This window comes from Microtus oregoni, unplaced genomic scaffold, assembly GCF_018167655.1.
Source record: "Microtus oregoni isolate MIOR12 unplaced genomic scaffold, Mior012 000012F_ref0000307, whole genome shotgun sequence".
Taxonomy (NCBI): Eukaryota; Metazoa; Chordata; class Mammalia; order Rodentia; family Cricetidae; genus Microtus; species Microtus oregoni.
Window position 1 is genome coordinate 4,230,896 of NW_024543071.1, and position 14,864 is coordinate 4,245,759.

At 48.8% G+C, this 14,864-nt stretch overlaps 1 protein-coding gene across 15 annotated transcripts in view; it reads left to right on the forward strand.

The window, feature by feature from the left end:
* The window catches only part of Ablim1 (actin binding LIM protein 1), a 299,047-nt gene that overhangs the window by 216,030 nt on the left and 68,153 nt on the right, over window positions 1-14,864 (forward strand). The window contains exon 1 of one of the 15 annotated variants that reach the window (XM_041661031.1): window positions 391-660. The exons of the other annotated variants lie outside the window; for them this stretch is intronic. The gene's annotated coding sequence lies outside the window, so the exon portion shown is untranslated. Of the gene's footprint in view, window positions 1-390; window positions 661-14,864 lie in introns of those variants that run through there. 15 annotated transcript variants of the gene reach the window in all.

Consider the following 14,864-nt stretch of genomic DNA (forward strand, 5'->3'; position numbering starts at 1 on the left):
GATGGCGTTTCCACTCGGCCCCGCTGCAGAGTTCTGCAGTCTGGAATGCACGTCCAAAGTTGAACTCAGTTTTATTTCACTTTTGCACAAAGCTTCCTAACGTGTCTCCAGAGCAGCCACTTGGACGAGAAAACTGGTGTGCGAGCCATGCTTGCCACACACCTTTCCCTGTCTCCAACCTAAAACACCGTGCTTAACGCCCTAGTCTCATTTCAGGACCGTCCTGGGGAGCGTGACTGTCAGATTAACAATGGAGTTAATCGTGAGTGGCTGTGAGGAAATGGTACTTTCCTCACCTGCCTTTAACGAAAGAAAGAATGTCTACCCCCCTCCTTTTCTGGAACATGGACTGGCCCGTCGTGGCGGCTGGTGTGTTTAGTCAGTGAAGCAAGCAGAGGAGGCGGTGAGCGGACCAAGGATCCTGCCACAACTGCTCTGGTTTCCTGTGTGAGTCTCTGGAGAGATGCGCGTGGCTGCAGCCTAGCTTCTCAGAGAAGCCTGGTGTGTAAGCCAGGCGGGCCGGCAGGCAGACAGGCAGGAGGCCTCAGTCTACCCGACTGAGGTCTGGCATTTCCAGAGTGTTCTGAGCTGGCAGCCCAAAGGAGTCCTGCCCAGGAGAGCTGAGGAACAGGATCAAGCCCAAAGGAACCCTGGCACAAGGTAAAGAGGGCATTGCAAAGGTCCTTCCCCTTAGGAGGTAGTTGTTAAATCTCTGGCTTCCTGGGCAGGCTTGGGGGCCACTGGGAAGCTCCACATATTTTGGGTTGCTTGGTAGCAACAGAGGCTTCTATTATTCTGTTATCCCGAATGCCTTTTATTTCTTGTTTTTTTCTGTTGCGACATAGTTGGATCATGGACCATCTATCTCTCAGATACAGATCTAAAGAGACTAGGCAGGTCCTGCCAGAGGCTGTCGGGGGTTTAAAAACAAGAGCTGTGTTTGGTGCAATTACTCCTATGAATTTAAAAAAAAAGTGTTTTTAGGCTTTTGGCTTGGTTGTGTGTGTGCTTTTGGGCTGCAGAGCTCTGAGGAATTTTCTTTTGAGAAAAAGAAAGTACTTTAGAGCCATGGTTGAGGGCATTTGGTGGTGAAGGTGACTTGGAACCCTACTGTCCTCGCTGCTGTAACACGTGAGTGCTTTTCTTTAGTATACCCCCCTCCCAGGACTGTGAATGAAGATCAGTGTGTTTGGAGAGCGTTCTTGTTTGTTTCAGCTATAGTCTGAAAGAGCCCTCGGTGTGTAACCTCTCACCACCTCTCACAGGGAGAGGAGTCTGGTCTGTATAGTAAAAATAGTATTCCTAATAAAAATAGTTTTCCTAAAAACCTAGCTGTTGGGACAGTTGCATTCAAAAGTGTATTATAATGTGTGCGGGGAGGGGGACGGTTTAAAGTGTGGTGTGCTGGCTCTGAGGAGGAAATGAGGCGAGAAAGTTACCCCAACTGTGATGGAAATAGATGAGGGCTCCAGCAGAGGGAGGGGAGAGGCTTAGAAATCTGAGCTGCTCCCTGAGGCTGCAGAGGAATGTTAGGAGGATATGAAGTCGTTTGGATGACCCAAACAGGTTCTGACAAGTAGATGAAAAATAACTAATTAAAATATAATTGTTGCCATTCGGTAGTGGATCAAAAGGCAGGTTGTGAGGTGCTTCCAGCTGTTGATGTGGCCAGACTTGGAGGCATGAATTACTTTTGGGAAGGGTTCTGCGCCAGGCCTCCTGTAGACCTGGGAATGGACTGGTGAGCAGATGTTTTAAGTGGGTGGCTTCAGCATTTTCACGGGTCAGTGAGTTTAGTGTCCGTGGTTCACCTAACAGCCACAGGGAAAGTTGCACCAGGGCCTCAGAGGGGCTTTCCCCTCCGGCTAGCTTATCTGAAACACAGGGCAATCAGGACCTCCTGGGCCCTGTGATCTGCCTCGGGTCTGCAGAGCCCTTTGGACCAGGGTTCTTCAGCCTTTACACCGCTGGAGTCATTCTTTGTGGCTGGGGACTGTCCTGAAAGATGTTTCACATCAGGCTTGGTCTGTACTTGCCAGGTGACAGTAGTCCCTCTGCAGTCACAGCCTCAAGTGTCTCCAGACTGGCCAGAGACTCCCAGTGGGGCTCCAGCACCCCGTCGTGAACCTCTGCTCTGGAGAATTCTCCTCTGAGGTCTCCTGCTGCCTGTCCTTGGTTGGGGGCGGGGTGGTGACCAACCTGAAGGAGTTCTGCAGAATCCAAGGAGAGTAACTGGACAGACATTCTATCCTGATCATTTTGGTTTGGGTTTGTCTGGCTTGTATTTGCAGGGGTGTGTGCGCACACGCGTGTGTGTATGTGTGTGTGCTCACACGTGAGCGCATCTCCTTTTCCTTTCCCCTCAAAGCCCTCTGGTATTTTGCCAGGGTTGTGTTGTGTAGAAGTCAGGCATCCTGGGAACTACTATTTAACAAGAAAAAGAAACTCACACTGTGAGGCATCCTACAGAGCAAAGGAGGAACCACAGCTTATTCACTCTGCAGAGAAAGGTGTTTTGATATGTGGGTGTTGGGTGTGTCTAGGCAAACCTGAGGCTTCCATTTGTTTGTCTGGTTTGGGGTGGTTGGTTGTTTTTAACTTCTGGGACGTGCAAATGAATGTTTCCATCTCCCAGTCCCCCAGATTCTGCAGGCCCATCTCAGGAGGTCTCTAACTAGAATGGGCTCTTAGTGTTTTGTCAATGAAATACTACCGCGCATAGCCTTTTATTCTACTTCACTGGTAACAAAGAGTCAGTGGCTGGACATTTTTTGTCCATTAATTTGTTTCTTCTACCTTGAGCACATGCTACTATCTGTTTACTCCCAAAGATTACAAATTACAAACGCAGGTCCGAACATCTGGCCCCACACCCCAGCAGTAGCTGGAGATTTCCTAGCTCTATACTCAGTCTCGTGAAATAGCGGTCTCTTAGAAGCTGTGTTTGCCACAGTTTATGGTGTTTCTCCAAGGAACAAGGTGTGGTTGTGATCTCCATGAGCAGCTGGCCAAGCAGGATAGCATATACTGCTCCATCGCAGCTGGGACAGGGAGCTGGGCCCCCTTGGCTTGCTGGAATCCATTCTAGCCATAGAACGAGACTAGGCCACAGTCTTATCATCAGAGTTCTGCTTCTGACTGAAAAATAAGTGCGCTGACCTCCACCTGGAGGCCAGTGTGTCATGTGTACCAGAGTGTCATATGTGTTCCTAAAACACTTCCTCTTTGGTAAAATTCACCCCCACTCACTAAGCCTCAGGTCCACAAGCACAGAGAACTTTAATAGTTTAGGTCATTTGCCTTTAGTGTAGCACAGTTGTGCTCAACAGTGATGGCCCTGGGAGAGACCACCCAGGAGCTCGGCCTGCAGGATGCCTGGCTGTCTGTCCGTGGGGCTGGAAAGGCAGGAGTGGAAGTCACAGCCAACACTCCCATAACAAACCCACAACAATTTTATTTCCAGTTTTAGGCGGCACAGGCTATTTTAAAGGAATGGCCAGAGACCCGAGGGAAAGAAACTCCGCCTTCATGCTTTGTTGTGGTGGAGAATGGCGACTGTGCACAGCAGGGCAGGGCAAGCACATCTGTCTCCTGGAAGGAATCTGGTCAGACCTGGCTTTCCAGATGTTTCTGGGCTTGGAGCATCCTTTCCTCCTGACTCTTCTAAACCCAGTGTGATTACCCCTAGAATGACTTTATGGCCAGCTCCCACACAGACAGGAGGGGGAGGTCAGAGCTATGGCTCAAACTTTTACGGTGGGCTTTGGCAGAGAAGAAAGCCGAGTTTGCCCTGTGAGAGGAGAGCAGAAGGGGTAAGACAAGAGGGTAGGGAAGGTCGGCCAGACTGCCCCAGGTATTCCAGCTCTTTGATTTTAACGTTCTCCACACCAAAAGCATTGTGTTTTGAGAGATTGTTCCAGAACACTCACCCGCTAGGTGTGTCTATGGGTCTGGTCTGTGCATTTCTTCAGAAGGACCTGTCTGGTTCCACTGGGGCAGGTGTTCTGTTTCAGAGGCTGACAGGCACTTTGAAGAATGCAGAAGACATGGGTCTGTGGGTTATAGGATTTGGAAGGGAAGAAAGCTTATAAATTCTTATTCATGAGACCCAGAAATTGAATTTCTGCTGGCACCAAAAGCCCCACAGACTAACGCTGCCTCTGGCGTCAGTAAGATGAAAAGCCTATGAACCCAAAGGCAAATCTTCACATCTCCTTAGACACTGTCAGCCTGTGGAAGCTTGCTGTTAGAAGTGAACAGACCTGTGTTCCTTCTCACAAGTCTTGGTGTGGAGGCTCAGAACTGAGACACACTGCAGGGTCAGGTGGTCTCACTGCAGGTTCCTTGTCTTCTGAGGCAGGTACTGAGACATGGGGTGTAACGATGAACGGGTTGGAGTAACAATGTATTAGTGAGAAATAAGGAAGTCAGGGGTCGTCCTAGGCTCATGCTTCAGTTCACAGCCTCAGCTCAGGCTCTGTGCACGTGAGTCCTCAGAGCAGCCCCTGTCACTCACAGACAGCCTGCCATTCACTGCAGTGAGTTGGTCACAGAGATTTTATTCCCAAGATAGTCTAGAGTAAAGCAAAGACCTGGGGATATGGGTGGGACCTACAGAGTGTCTGTGTGTGTGTGTGTGTGTGTTTTGGGGGGTGTTATTAGTATCTGTAGACATACAGTCAGTCCTCATGGCTCTCCGCCAAAGGCATGTTTCAGAAAAGGCAGGTGTCACCATGGTCGGGGCATAGAGTATTTTTTGTTCCTGACCTGAAAGGGTCACCCTTTGGGTCTGAAGAAACCAAGATGAAGAGTTAGTAGTTTTGACAAAAATGATCTCCGAGCCCCTGAGAAGAAACAGAGGCAGCTGTTGTCGTCTTTACCTGGGAAAGCAAAGACGGTGGGAGACATGTAACACGGAATGCACTCAGCTACGTGGGCTCCAGAACCGGGGGCTTTAGAGCCGACTTACGGGGCTGGAGTGCTGCTGGCTTGGTGGTCAATAGCATTTGCTACTCCTCCAGGGAACCTGAATTTAGTTCCTAGTGCCCACGTCAGGCGGCTCATAACTCCCTATAACCCAGCTCTTGAGGACCCAATGCTCTCTTCTGGCCTTCACACACACATACACACATATGCACACACACACACCCCCGAGGTTGTCTTCTGGCTTTCACACATGTGCACACACACACACACACAGAGAGAGAGAGAGAGAGAGAGAGAGAGAGAGAGAGAGAGAAACATATACATAATATTTTTAACAAAAGCAACGTTAAAGCCAAACTAGTTGGAGACTAGTGAACCTAGATGATCAGATCTGCCTGTGCCTGAAGCCAGAGAGGCTAGGAGTAGCCCCAGGAGAAGGGCTGAGTGAAAGGGCACCCACCCTGATGCCTTTATCATTCTCCGCACTGCAGAGATTTTGGCAAATCCATGGCTGTGGCCTCTCCATGTTGCTGGTCCATGTCACAGCCATGTTTTGCTCATAAAGATTAGCTGAAGCACAAGTACTTGCCTATGCTCAAGGCCTCTTTTATCTTCCCTCACGGCTAAATAGGAATTTTCTACAATTGTCTTGGTTCTGTGCAGCTGGCTCCTTGCACCCCCACTTATGTCCGTGTACCTTGTCCAAATAAACACACTTGAAAAGACAGAGAACTGAGCTTGGTGGGGCTCAGAACATCCTCTAACAGAATTCAAGACAGCGTTTGCTTTGTTTGGGCAGCGGGTTAAGGATGCCAAATGTATCGAGTCTGGCACCGGATAAAAGACACAGGCTCTTACATAACAAAGTTTAAATCGCAAAGGGGGCAGGGTGGAGATATCCAGGTTTCCTTTGTGTTTTGCAAAGAATTTTAAAACGTAAGGGGAAAAGTTTGCTCGACTGGGTTTTGTTTGACCCCTGCACTGCAGAACTGTGTAGCCCTATCAGTTTCCCTTATCTTGGTTTTCACAGGCAACTTTGTATCCTCCTCCTTTTCATTCCTTCCCTGCCCGGCTTCTCTCTGTCCCACAAGCCTGTGCTTTCCCATAGCGAGTCTTTTGCACCCTCTTCATTCTGCATGGAGCATCTCTCACCAGATGTCAGCATCCTTTTCATTCATCAACTGCCTGTTAGCTCCTAGAGCATCCTCCTTGGGCATCTAGCCCAACCCTGACCCCAGACCATCTTATGTCCCCTGGCAATGTTTTCTCTCTCCCTAGAACCATTTCCTCCCATTATCTGAAGTTCTTATGTGTTTGTGTCATGTTTACTGTCAACCACCTGTTGAAAAATGTAACACGGAGCTAAAGCACTGGGAGCTAAAGTATAGAGGTGGGCAAATGGGGGAGTGGACATTTGGATGGATAAATGGGTGTTTGGATGGATGGATGGATGGATGGATGGATGGATAGGTGAGTGGGTGGGTAGGTGGATGGAAGGGTGGATGAATGGATGGGTAGATGGATATATGGGTGGGTGGGTGGATGGATGGATGGATGAGAAGGAGGCAAGAAGAATGGAAAGGGAGGAGAGAATGCTGGCTCCCTTGTAAACTCCTCCCCCACTTCAGTCCCATCAATGCTCACCTCTTTTGACATCGCAGGACATGCATCTTTGGGAGCTTTTCTTCCTGTGGCAACCTCACCTTGTACATTATGACAATCACATGATCCTGTTGCTGGCACTAGTTCACACACCAGTCTTCTTCTCTGTCAAGTTCCTAAGGTCAGAGATATCTAATTAAGAGTGAAGATGGCTGTAATCATTAATTCACTTTTATTGCCATCGTACTTTGTAGGTATGCCTCTTTAAAATACTTTTTACCAATCTGTAGCCACAAGTAAGTAAGTTAGGGCTGGCAAGATGGTTCAGCTGTTAAAGTAGCTGCCCCCGAGCCTGAGGACAGCCCTGGACACATGGTAGAAGATAAGAAACCTTCTCAAGTTGTCCCCTGACTTCCAATGTGTACCATGACATATGAAATAAATAGATTATGTAAAAACAGAAGAGTAATCTAAGGACCAAGGGCAGCTTGTATGAAAGCTTACAGATCATTTTGGCAAGGCCAGGGTTTGAGTGGCATTGTCTTCAAAGCCGGTATTTTACAGGCCTCTGTGGCCATCATCAGAGGCCATGCTTAACTTACAGGTTGACCAGGCGTCTGACAAGTAAATGAAACCTAAAACTTTCTTCCTTTTTTATTTATTCATTTTAGTTTTAGTTTTTTGTTTGTTTGTTTGTTTTGTTTTTTGAGATAGGGTTTCTCTATGTAGCCCTGACTATCCTGGAACTCACTCTGTAGACCAGGTTGGCCTTGAACTCACAGAGACCCACCTGTCTATGCCTCCTGAGTGCTGGGATTAAAAGCATGCAGCACTATGCTTGGCCCTATTTCTTATTTCTTATTTGCACTAATAAGCACTACTTATACTATTTATTTACAGCATTATAAATGTAAATATGAAGCTTTCTATAGATTGCATAATCCAATGGCATTTTTATAAGTAATTAGTCTAAGTCATTCTCTTACAATAACAGGACTTCACTGATGACCCAAATCTCCTGTATGTGCGTGTGTGTGAATGTGTGTATGTATATGTGTGTGAATATGTGTATTCTATGTATGAATATGTATATTCTATGTATGTATCATATGTGTATGTATATGTGAGTGTGTATTGTGTGTGTGAATGTGTGTGGTGTATGTGTGAATATGTGTGTGGTGTATGTGTGAATGTGTGTGGTGTATGTGTGGTGTGTGTGTGAATGTGTGTGATGTGTGTGTGAATGTGTGTAGTGTGTGTGATGTGTGTAATGTGTGTATTGTGTGTGAGTGTGTGTGTCTGTATCTGTGTGTGTTTTTCTGAGTCCGACCTCAGTTTCATTTCACTTTATTTTTGAGGCACAGCCTCCCATTGGGACCTGGGACCCACTGAGCAGGCTAGGCTGGCCGGCCAGCTGGCTCCTGTCTCGCTCCCAACCCCACACCCGTGCTGAGATTGTGTGTGCACACTACCACACTTGTCTCTTCATGTGCACACCACTACAGACTCGTCTCTTCGTGGGATTAGCTGGTGGGATAAGCGAGTGTTCCACTGACTTTCTCCAGCCCCTCTTTGTTTTCTAATGTGACAAAATTTTCAGTAAAATTTCTGCTGCTTCTAAAAAGGCTTTTGTTCACTCCTAAATCTGCACCAACTCTCCCTCTAACATAAAGCTTGTGCCAAGAAGACTCCATGGTGGCCATAGATAGGAAGTTTGTGTAGAAGAGACAGAAGCCTGAAAATATCACCACAGTGGTGTTCTTCTGCATGTCTAATATGCAGGGTTGTCATGTCCAGCCTCTCCTGGACCAGTCTTTGTGATCTGTGTGGCCAAGCATGTTCCGTCATTCAGGTGGACTCAGGCAGAAGCTGTAGCCAACCTGAGGGTTTCATGTTCCGAGCTGTCTTAGGGCTCTAACTTCAGGTTGAGCTGAGGCAGAAATTTGTGTTGTGGACCTGCCCAGTGGGTTCTCAGGCTTGAGATGACACCCTTGGTGGTTTGTGGGTATGGGTCTCTAGCCTGATAGCAGCGTTTCCCAGCACATGGTAGAGGGCAGGCGGCTGCCTTGTCAGGCTGGTCCTTGGCATCAAGGTGCTTTCCTTGGCACCTAACCAAGTGTCACCAGGTTTGGGACTAACCTCGCTGGTTGGCCTGTGTGGGAGATCTGATCATCAGGGTGGTGGGGCTGTTCATGGAAGTCTAAGACTCAGAAGGTCCGTCAGCCTCTGCGGGACCAGAGAGAAAGGAAGGAGCACTCGCTGTGGTTTGTGTCAAGGAGTCCGTAGGCGAACCTGATGCCTCATCCGATCCAACTTCTCTGTCCTTCACAAAGAAATGAACCAATTAGCCTTTCACCGTGTCTGAGTCAGACACGGATTTATGAGGACATGCAGGCCACCCAAATGCTACCTAAGCTGTCGTAGAAAGTTACAGTCAGGCTTAAGAGTGTAGCTCACTGGCAGAGCACCTTCCTAGTGTGTCTGAGGTCCTAGTACCATAAAAACAAAAGTTTAAAAGTGAGATTTATTTTTTAGCTTGCATGTACTCAACTAATAAATATACTTTATGAGCTGTGCTTGAACTGACTGTGACGTCACCTCAGTCAGAGTCATCTGATACCTGAGGTCTTGTGTGGTCAGCTCATTTATGCCAACTTGGGCTCTCAGAGGCTTCTCTCTTCCCAGACCTAGCCTTTCACTAGCCTGAATGCTGACTTCCTTACCTGTGTCTCTGTGGCCAAGGTGACTCTTGCTCAGGACTTGTAGAAATATCAGGGCAGGGAAGTTCTACTGATTTACTGTGGTCTCATCTGAGAGCCAGGAAATACAAGTGATTCACCGAAGAACCGGCTAGGAAAGTTGGCTTCAGAACACGTCAGGGCTTTCTCTGGTTCCCCTCCCGAAACTGCCCACTTTACTGACCTGTCTACTTACTGTACAGCCAAACACAACACTCACCAAAGCCCCTCAGGATCCAAGCCATGATGTGTTCAGAATGCGGGCTGTTGAGAGGAGCTCGCTGCAGAACATCTAGTGGATGTTTGAGTTTTTGTTCAAACCTTGATTTCCGATTATCGTCGCTTGAGAACCCTTCTATTTCTCAAGCCATCAATTCTCTTCCTCTGCCTTCTTAAAGCTATCTGAGTCCTTACATGCTTCCTGGGAGACTCCTGGTGATGGTCCAAGTATCCCTGGCTGCCAACCAACAATCAGCTTCTAAAGTTTTGTTTTGTTTGTTTTTGTTTTTTTTGTTTTTCGAAACAGGGTTTCTCTGTAGTTTTGGAGCCTGTCCTGGAACTAGCTATTGTAGATCAGGCTGACCTCGAACTCACAGAGATCCGCCTGCCTCTGCCTTTTTAAAAAGTCTTGTGCAGCCATTTGGTGGTGACGCACATCTTTAATCCCAGTACTCTGGAGGCAGAGGTGGGTGGATCTGTGAGTTCCCTGTCATCCTGGTCTACAAAGTAAGTTCCAGGAAGGTCAGAGCGGTTATATAGAGAAACCCTGTCTCGAAAAACAAAAAAAAAACCTTCTGGGGCATCAGCACGCTTGCTGTGAGACTGTGTCTCCTGCTGACATCAGAAGCTACACCCCTAAAGTCTCACCCACATGACTGCCCAAACATGAGCCAAATGAAAGTAACACCAGCAGACACGCCAAAGTGCACCGGGAGGAGCCCGCACAGCCTCACCCTTACAGGGAACTATAGGCAACCGAGGAAATCCAGGAACTGGAGAGGTGATCTCCCCAGAAGGAAGAACACACCAACTGGTCTTCCAGTGCTAAATGATCAGCCCTGAAAACATACATACAGCTAACATACAGATAGAACAGGTATGTTAGGGATATATATGCACATATATATGTGTGTGTGTGTGTGTGTGTGTGTGTGTGTGTGCATACAAACATATTATGCATGCAACAACAAGTAATTTAAACAGAGACCATGGATTGGTGGGGTGCTGTTAGGGGAGGAAGAAAAGATAAAGGAAAATGTGTATTTAAATTATAATCTCAAAAAAATTGAAGCTAAAAATAAGGAAAAGAAGAAGTCTATAATCCCAACACTCTAGGGCAATGCAGGAGTGTCTGAGGCCAGTCTGGCTTGCACAGGGAGACCATGTCTGATGTAAAATAAGCAAATAAGGGCATAGCACAGAATCCTGAGACTGGCGGCATGGTCTTTGTGAGACAGGCCATTAGCAAACCCTCCAGCCTTTGACCCTTACCCTGTCTCACCTGTCATAACTACTGCATTAAGACCACAGCGGCCGTGTACCCTGTAACAACTGGATATGGTTACACTTGGTAGAGCTTTACCGACAGAAGGACAGGGTCAGCCAGGGCTCGCACAGCGGTCTACCGGCCCGGCGAGAGCTGCAGTAGGCAGAGCTGCAGTAGGCAGAGCTGCAGTAGGCAGAGCTGCAGTAGACGTTTCCGAGCCGCTGTACAGCCCAGTCCCCAGGGCTGCCTGTGGGGAGTTTGGGCCCTGGTGCCAGTGGCATGTTGAGAAGTGTTTGCAGATATGGATGGAGCTCAGCCACATACATGCAGAATGTGTTACTGTCTACCTTGACTTTCTCCTGTCCACTCTGCATAGACACACATGTAGAAGGATGTTTTGTTTCTGTTCATTTAATTATGTGTGTCTGTGTGGGTATATGTATGAGGGTGCACGTGCCCGCCGGGGCAGTGACATCATATTTCTCTGGAACTGGAGTTACAGGCAGTTAGTTGTATGCTGCCCAGCATGGGTACCCGGGCCTGAACCAGGTCCTCTGTTCACTCTGAGCACTGAACCATCTGTTTAGCCCCTTGCTTTTGTTTCTTTGAGGCAGGGTCTTGTTTTACTCCAGTGTCCAGGCTGGCCTTGAATTCATCGAAACCCTCTGTAGTTGGCTGTTTTTACTCTCTACTCTTTTGGCTCTTTATTCTTTGGGGGGCCCGCCACCCAGCTACCAAACCAAGACACGGCTTATTCTTTCTTATGAATGCCCAGCCTTAGCTTGTCTTGTTTCTAGCCAGCTTTTCTTAAATCATCCTGCCTATCTTTTGCCTCTGGGCTTTTACCTTTCTCTATTTCTGTGTACCTTTCTTTACTTCTTACTACATGTCTAACTGTGTGGCTGGGGTGGCTGGGTGGCTGGGGTGGCTGGCCCTGATGTCATCCTCCTTCTCTCACTCCTTGATCCTCTCTTCCCAGATTTCTCCTCCTATTTATTCTCTCTGCCTGCCAGCCCCGCCTGTCCTTTCTCCTGCCTTGCTCTTGGCCATTCAGCTCTTTCTTTGACCAATCAGATGTTTTAGGCAGGCAAAGTAACACAGCTTCACAGAGTTAAACAAATGCAACAAAAGAATGCAGCACATCCTTGCGTCATTAAACAAATATCCCACTGCTTACACAGATGTAGCACATGTTAAATAATATCCCACAACAATCCTCTTCTTCAGTCCCCTCTATGCTGGATGATTGGCACAAACTACCACACTCGGATAATACGTTTATTCACGTGGATCATGTCTAAGTACATATTCATGACATTCCCTTCAGTTGTCACAGAGCGACATCAGATTCAATTTTCCATCAACAAATACAAAAGATTAAGCATACATGTAGCTAAGTCCTGACAGGCAGCCAGAGGTGCTGTCCACATGCCTGGGTGATTGGTCCCTGTCAATCTGCCCGGCGTTATCCTGTGTCTGTAGGATTGTTGCAGCCTGTCTTTCTGCCGGCCCAGAACCCCATTCTGCAGCTGCAGACGAAGGCTTCAGGCCAGTGTTAAGTTTAGCATCATGACTGATCATGGAGCAATTTCTGTGACATCTGGAAAATTCCTCCTATTTCTTGTGTTGTCGCAGAACACAGATCACGGTGAATAAGGAAATCCGCCACCCATGCTGTGTCTGCCCTGGTAGCTTGTGGAGTTATTCAAGCCTTGTAGAAGTTTCCTGGGCCTGTCATGAATAATTGCCATGAATTAGTGGCTAAACATGGCAGCAATGTGGCCTGTCATAGTTTTGGAAGGTAGGAGCTTGTGGTCTGAGTAGGTGTCTTCCGGGGGCTCTCAGGAAAGCCCACTCTACTCCTGTCTCCCAGCCTCGGGTGTTTCTGTCTTGGCATCCATCAGTATAATCTTTGTCTCTGTGTTTGCGCAGGCCCAGCCTCCTTTCTGGGATTGGAGCTCCTCTTGTTTTGGTCCAGAAGGAGTTATTGCAGTTAGACTCTTCCCTGTCAAGGAGATCCTTGGCTCCAGATCATTGCTGTGTCTCGCCTGCTAAGAAGGGTGAGCATACTTTGAGGGACACAGTTCTACCCAGAGAACACCCTCTACTTAAAATCCCAGGGCTCTTCCCTTCTCAGGTTTTTGGTCCCCTGAGAGAGAAAGGGGCCGGGCTGCCTCTTATCCAAACAGGCAGAGCTCTCTTTGAGGTAAAACCAAGCTCTAGGCCTGACATCTGCTTCTAGTCATTCCTGAGGCTGACTTCAACCACAGAAACCACCAGCTGGAACTGTGAATCTTCTAGGAATGTCTCCCCAGTTCTGCAGAATGAGCTGCTAACGAGAGAGTGTTTGCATACCCCATGGCTGACCTGAAGGGAAGCTGACCGGGAAACACTTTTCTTTTGTAGTAACTAGCATCAGCTTTTCTGAGTTTCCAAGTTTTCCTTCCCGTCCTCCTGCAGCTGCTGGTGATCTCACATGTTCCCTGGCGTGTGGCATGGCAACCCTAGCCTCAGTCTTCCTTTTATACAGTTCTCTCCTCTGCCACTTTCCTCTGACTCTTGTAAGGACGCGCTGGTCATGCTGGCTTCCCAATTTGAACTCATTACAGCGCCTCTCTATCAGCTTTGACTCCAGAGAAGGTCACTTGGGAGGTCCTGGAGTCAGGACTGAGTGCAGTTGTTACATTAGCAGAAACACCACAGGGCTGAGGGGCCAGCTGCCATCAGCAGGCTTTCTCTCTCTGCGCTGGTGGACTCGCTCTATCTGTCATTCATGCTACAGCTGTCGGTCAGAGCTCTAGAGCCCAGAGCCCTCTACCACACTGGAGCCGCACCCCACCCCAGGTCACATCCGAATGTCATGGGATGATTCCTTGAGATGTCATTTTCCTAGCACTGGTCAGGGATAGGCTGCAGAGGACAGTGGCAGCTTCTGGGTCTGGGGTGGGAGAAGATGGACTCGTTCATGACATGCCACTGGGGGACTTAGGATGATGCTTACCTGGTCTGCTGCACATGAGGGTGGAACATTCTCGCCCCTTCTGAAGCCCTTGTCCCTACCTGCCTTTCATGTGACTTTGTGGGAGGAATCTTCTCCTCCACCCCCTGCTGTGTGAACCAGACTAAGCCGCTTTCTGGTTCTGGGGATGTTTCCAGTAGTTTCATTCTCTGCTGTCTTGGCCCATTTGCCTCCATACAGAGGCAAGTGGTGATCTTCAGTTCTTGTGATGCATGGCCCACAGACCTCGGTGATGGGGTGACGGACAGACCTCGGTGATGGGGTGACGGACAGACCTCAGTGACGGGGTGACGGACAGACCTCAGTGACGGGGTGACGGACAGACCTCAATGATGGGGTGACGGACAGACCTCAGTGACGGGGTGACGGACAGACCTCAGTGACGGGGTGACGGACAGACCTCAGTGACGGGGTGACGGACAGACCTCAGTGACGGGGTGACGGACAGACCTCAGTGACGGGGTGACGGACAGACCTCGGTGATGGGGTGACGGACAGACCTCAGTGATGGGGTGACGGACAGACCTCAGTGATGGGGTGACGGACAGACCTCAGTGATGGGGTGACGGACAGACCTCAGAGGCAGGGATGGCAGACCTCAGTAGGAGGGGTGACAGACCTCAGTGACGGGGTGATAGACAGACCTCAGTGATGGGGTGACGGACAGACCTCAGTGACGGGGTGACGGACAGACCTCAATGACGGGGTGACGGACAGACCTCAGTGACAGGGTGATAGACAGACCTCAGTAGCAGGGGTGACAGACCTCAGTGACGGGGTGACGGACAGACCTCGGTGATGGGGTGATAGACAGACCTCAATGACGGGTTGATGGACAGACCTCAGTGACTGGGTGATATAGACAGACCTCAGTGGTAGAGATGACAGACAGACCTCAATGATGGGGTGACAGACAGACCTCAATGATGGGGTGACGGACAGACCTCAGTGACGGGGTGACGGACAGACCTCAGTGACGGGGTGACGGACAGACCTCAGTGACGGGGTGATAGACAGACCTCAGTAGCAGGGGTGACGGACCTCAGTGACGGGGTGATGGACAGACCTCAATGATGGGGTGACGGACAGACCT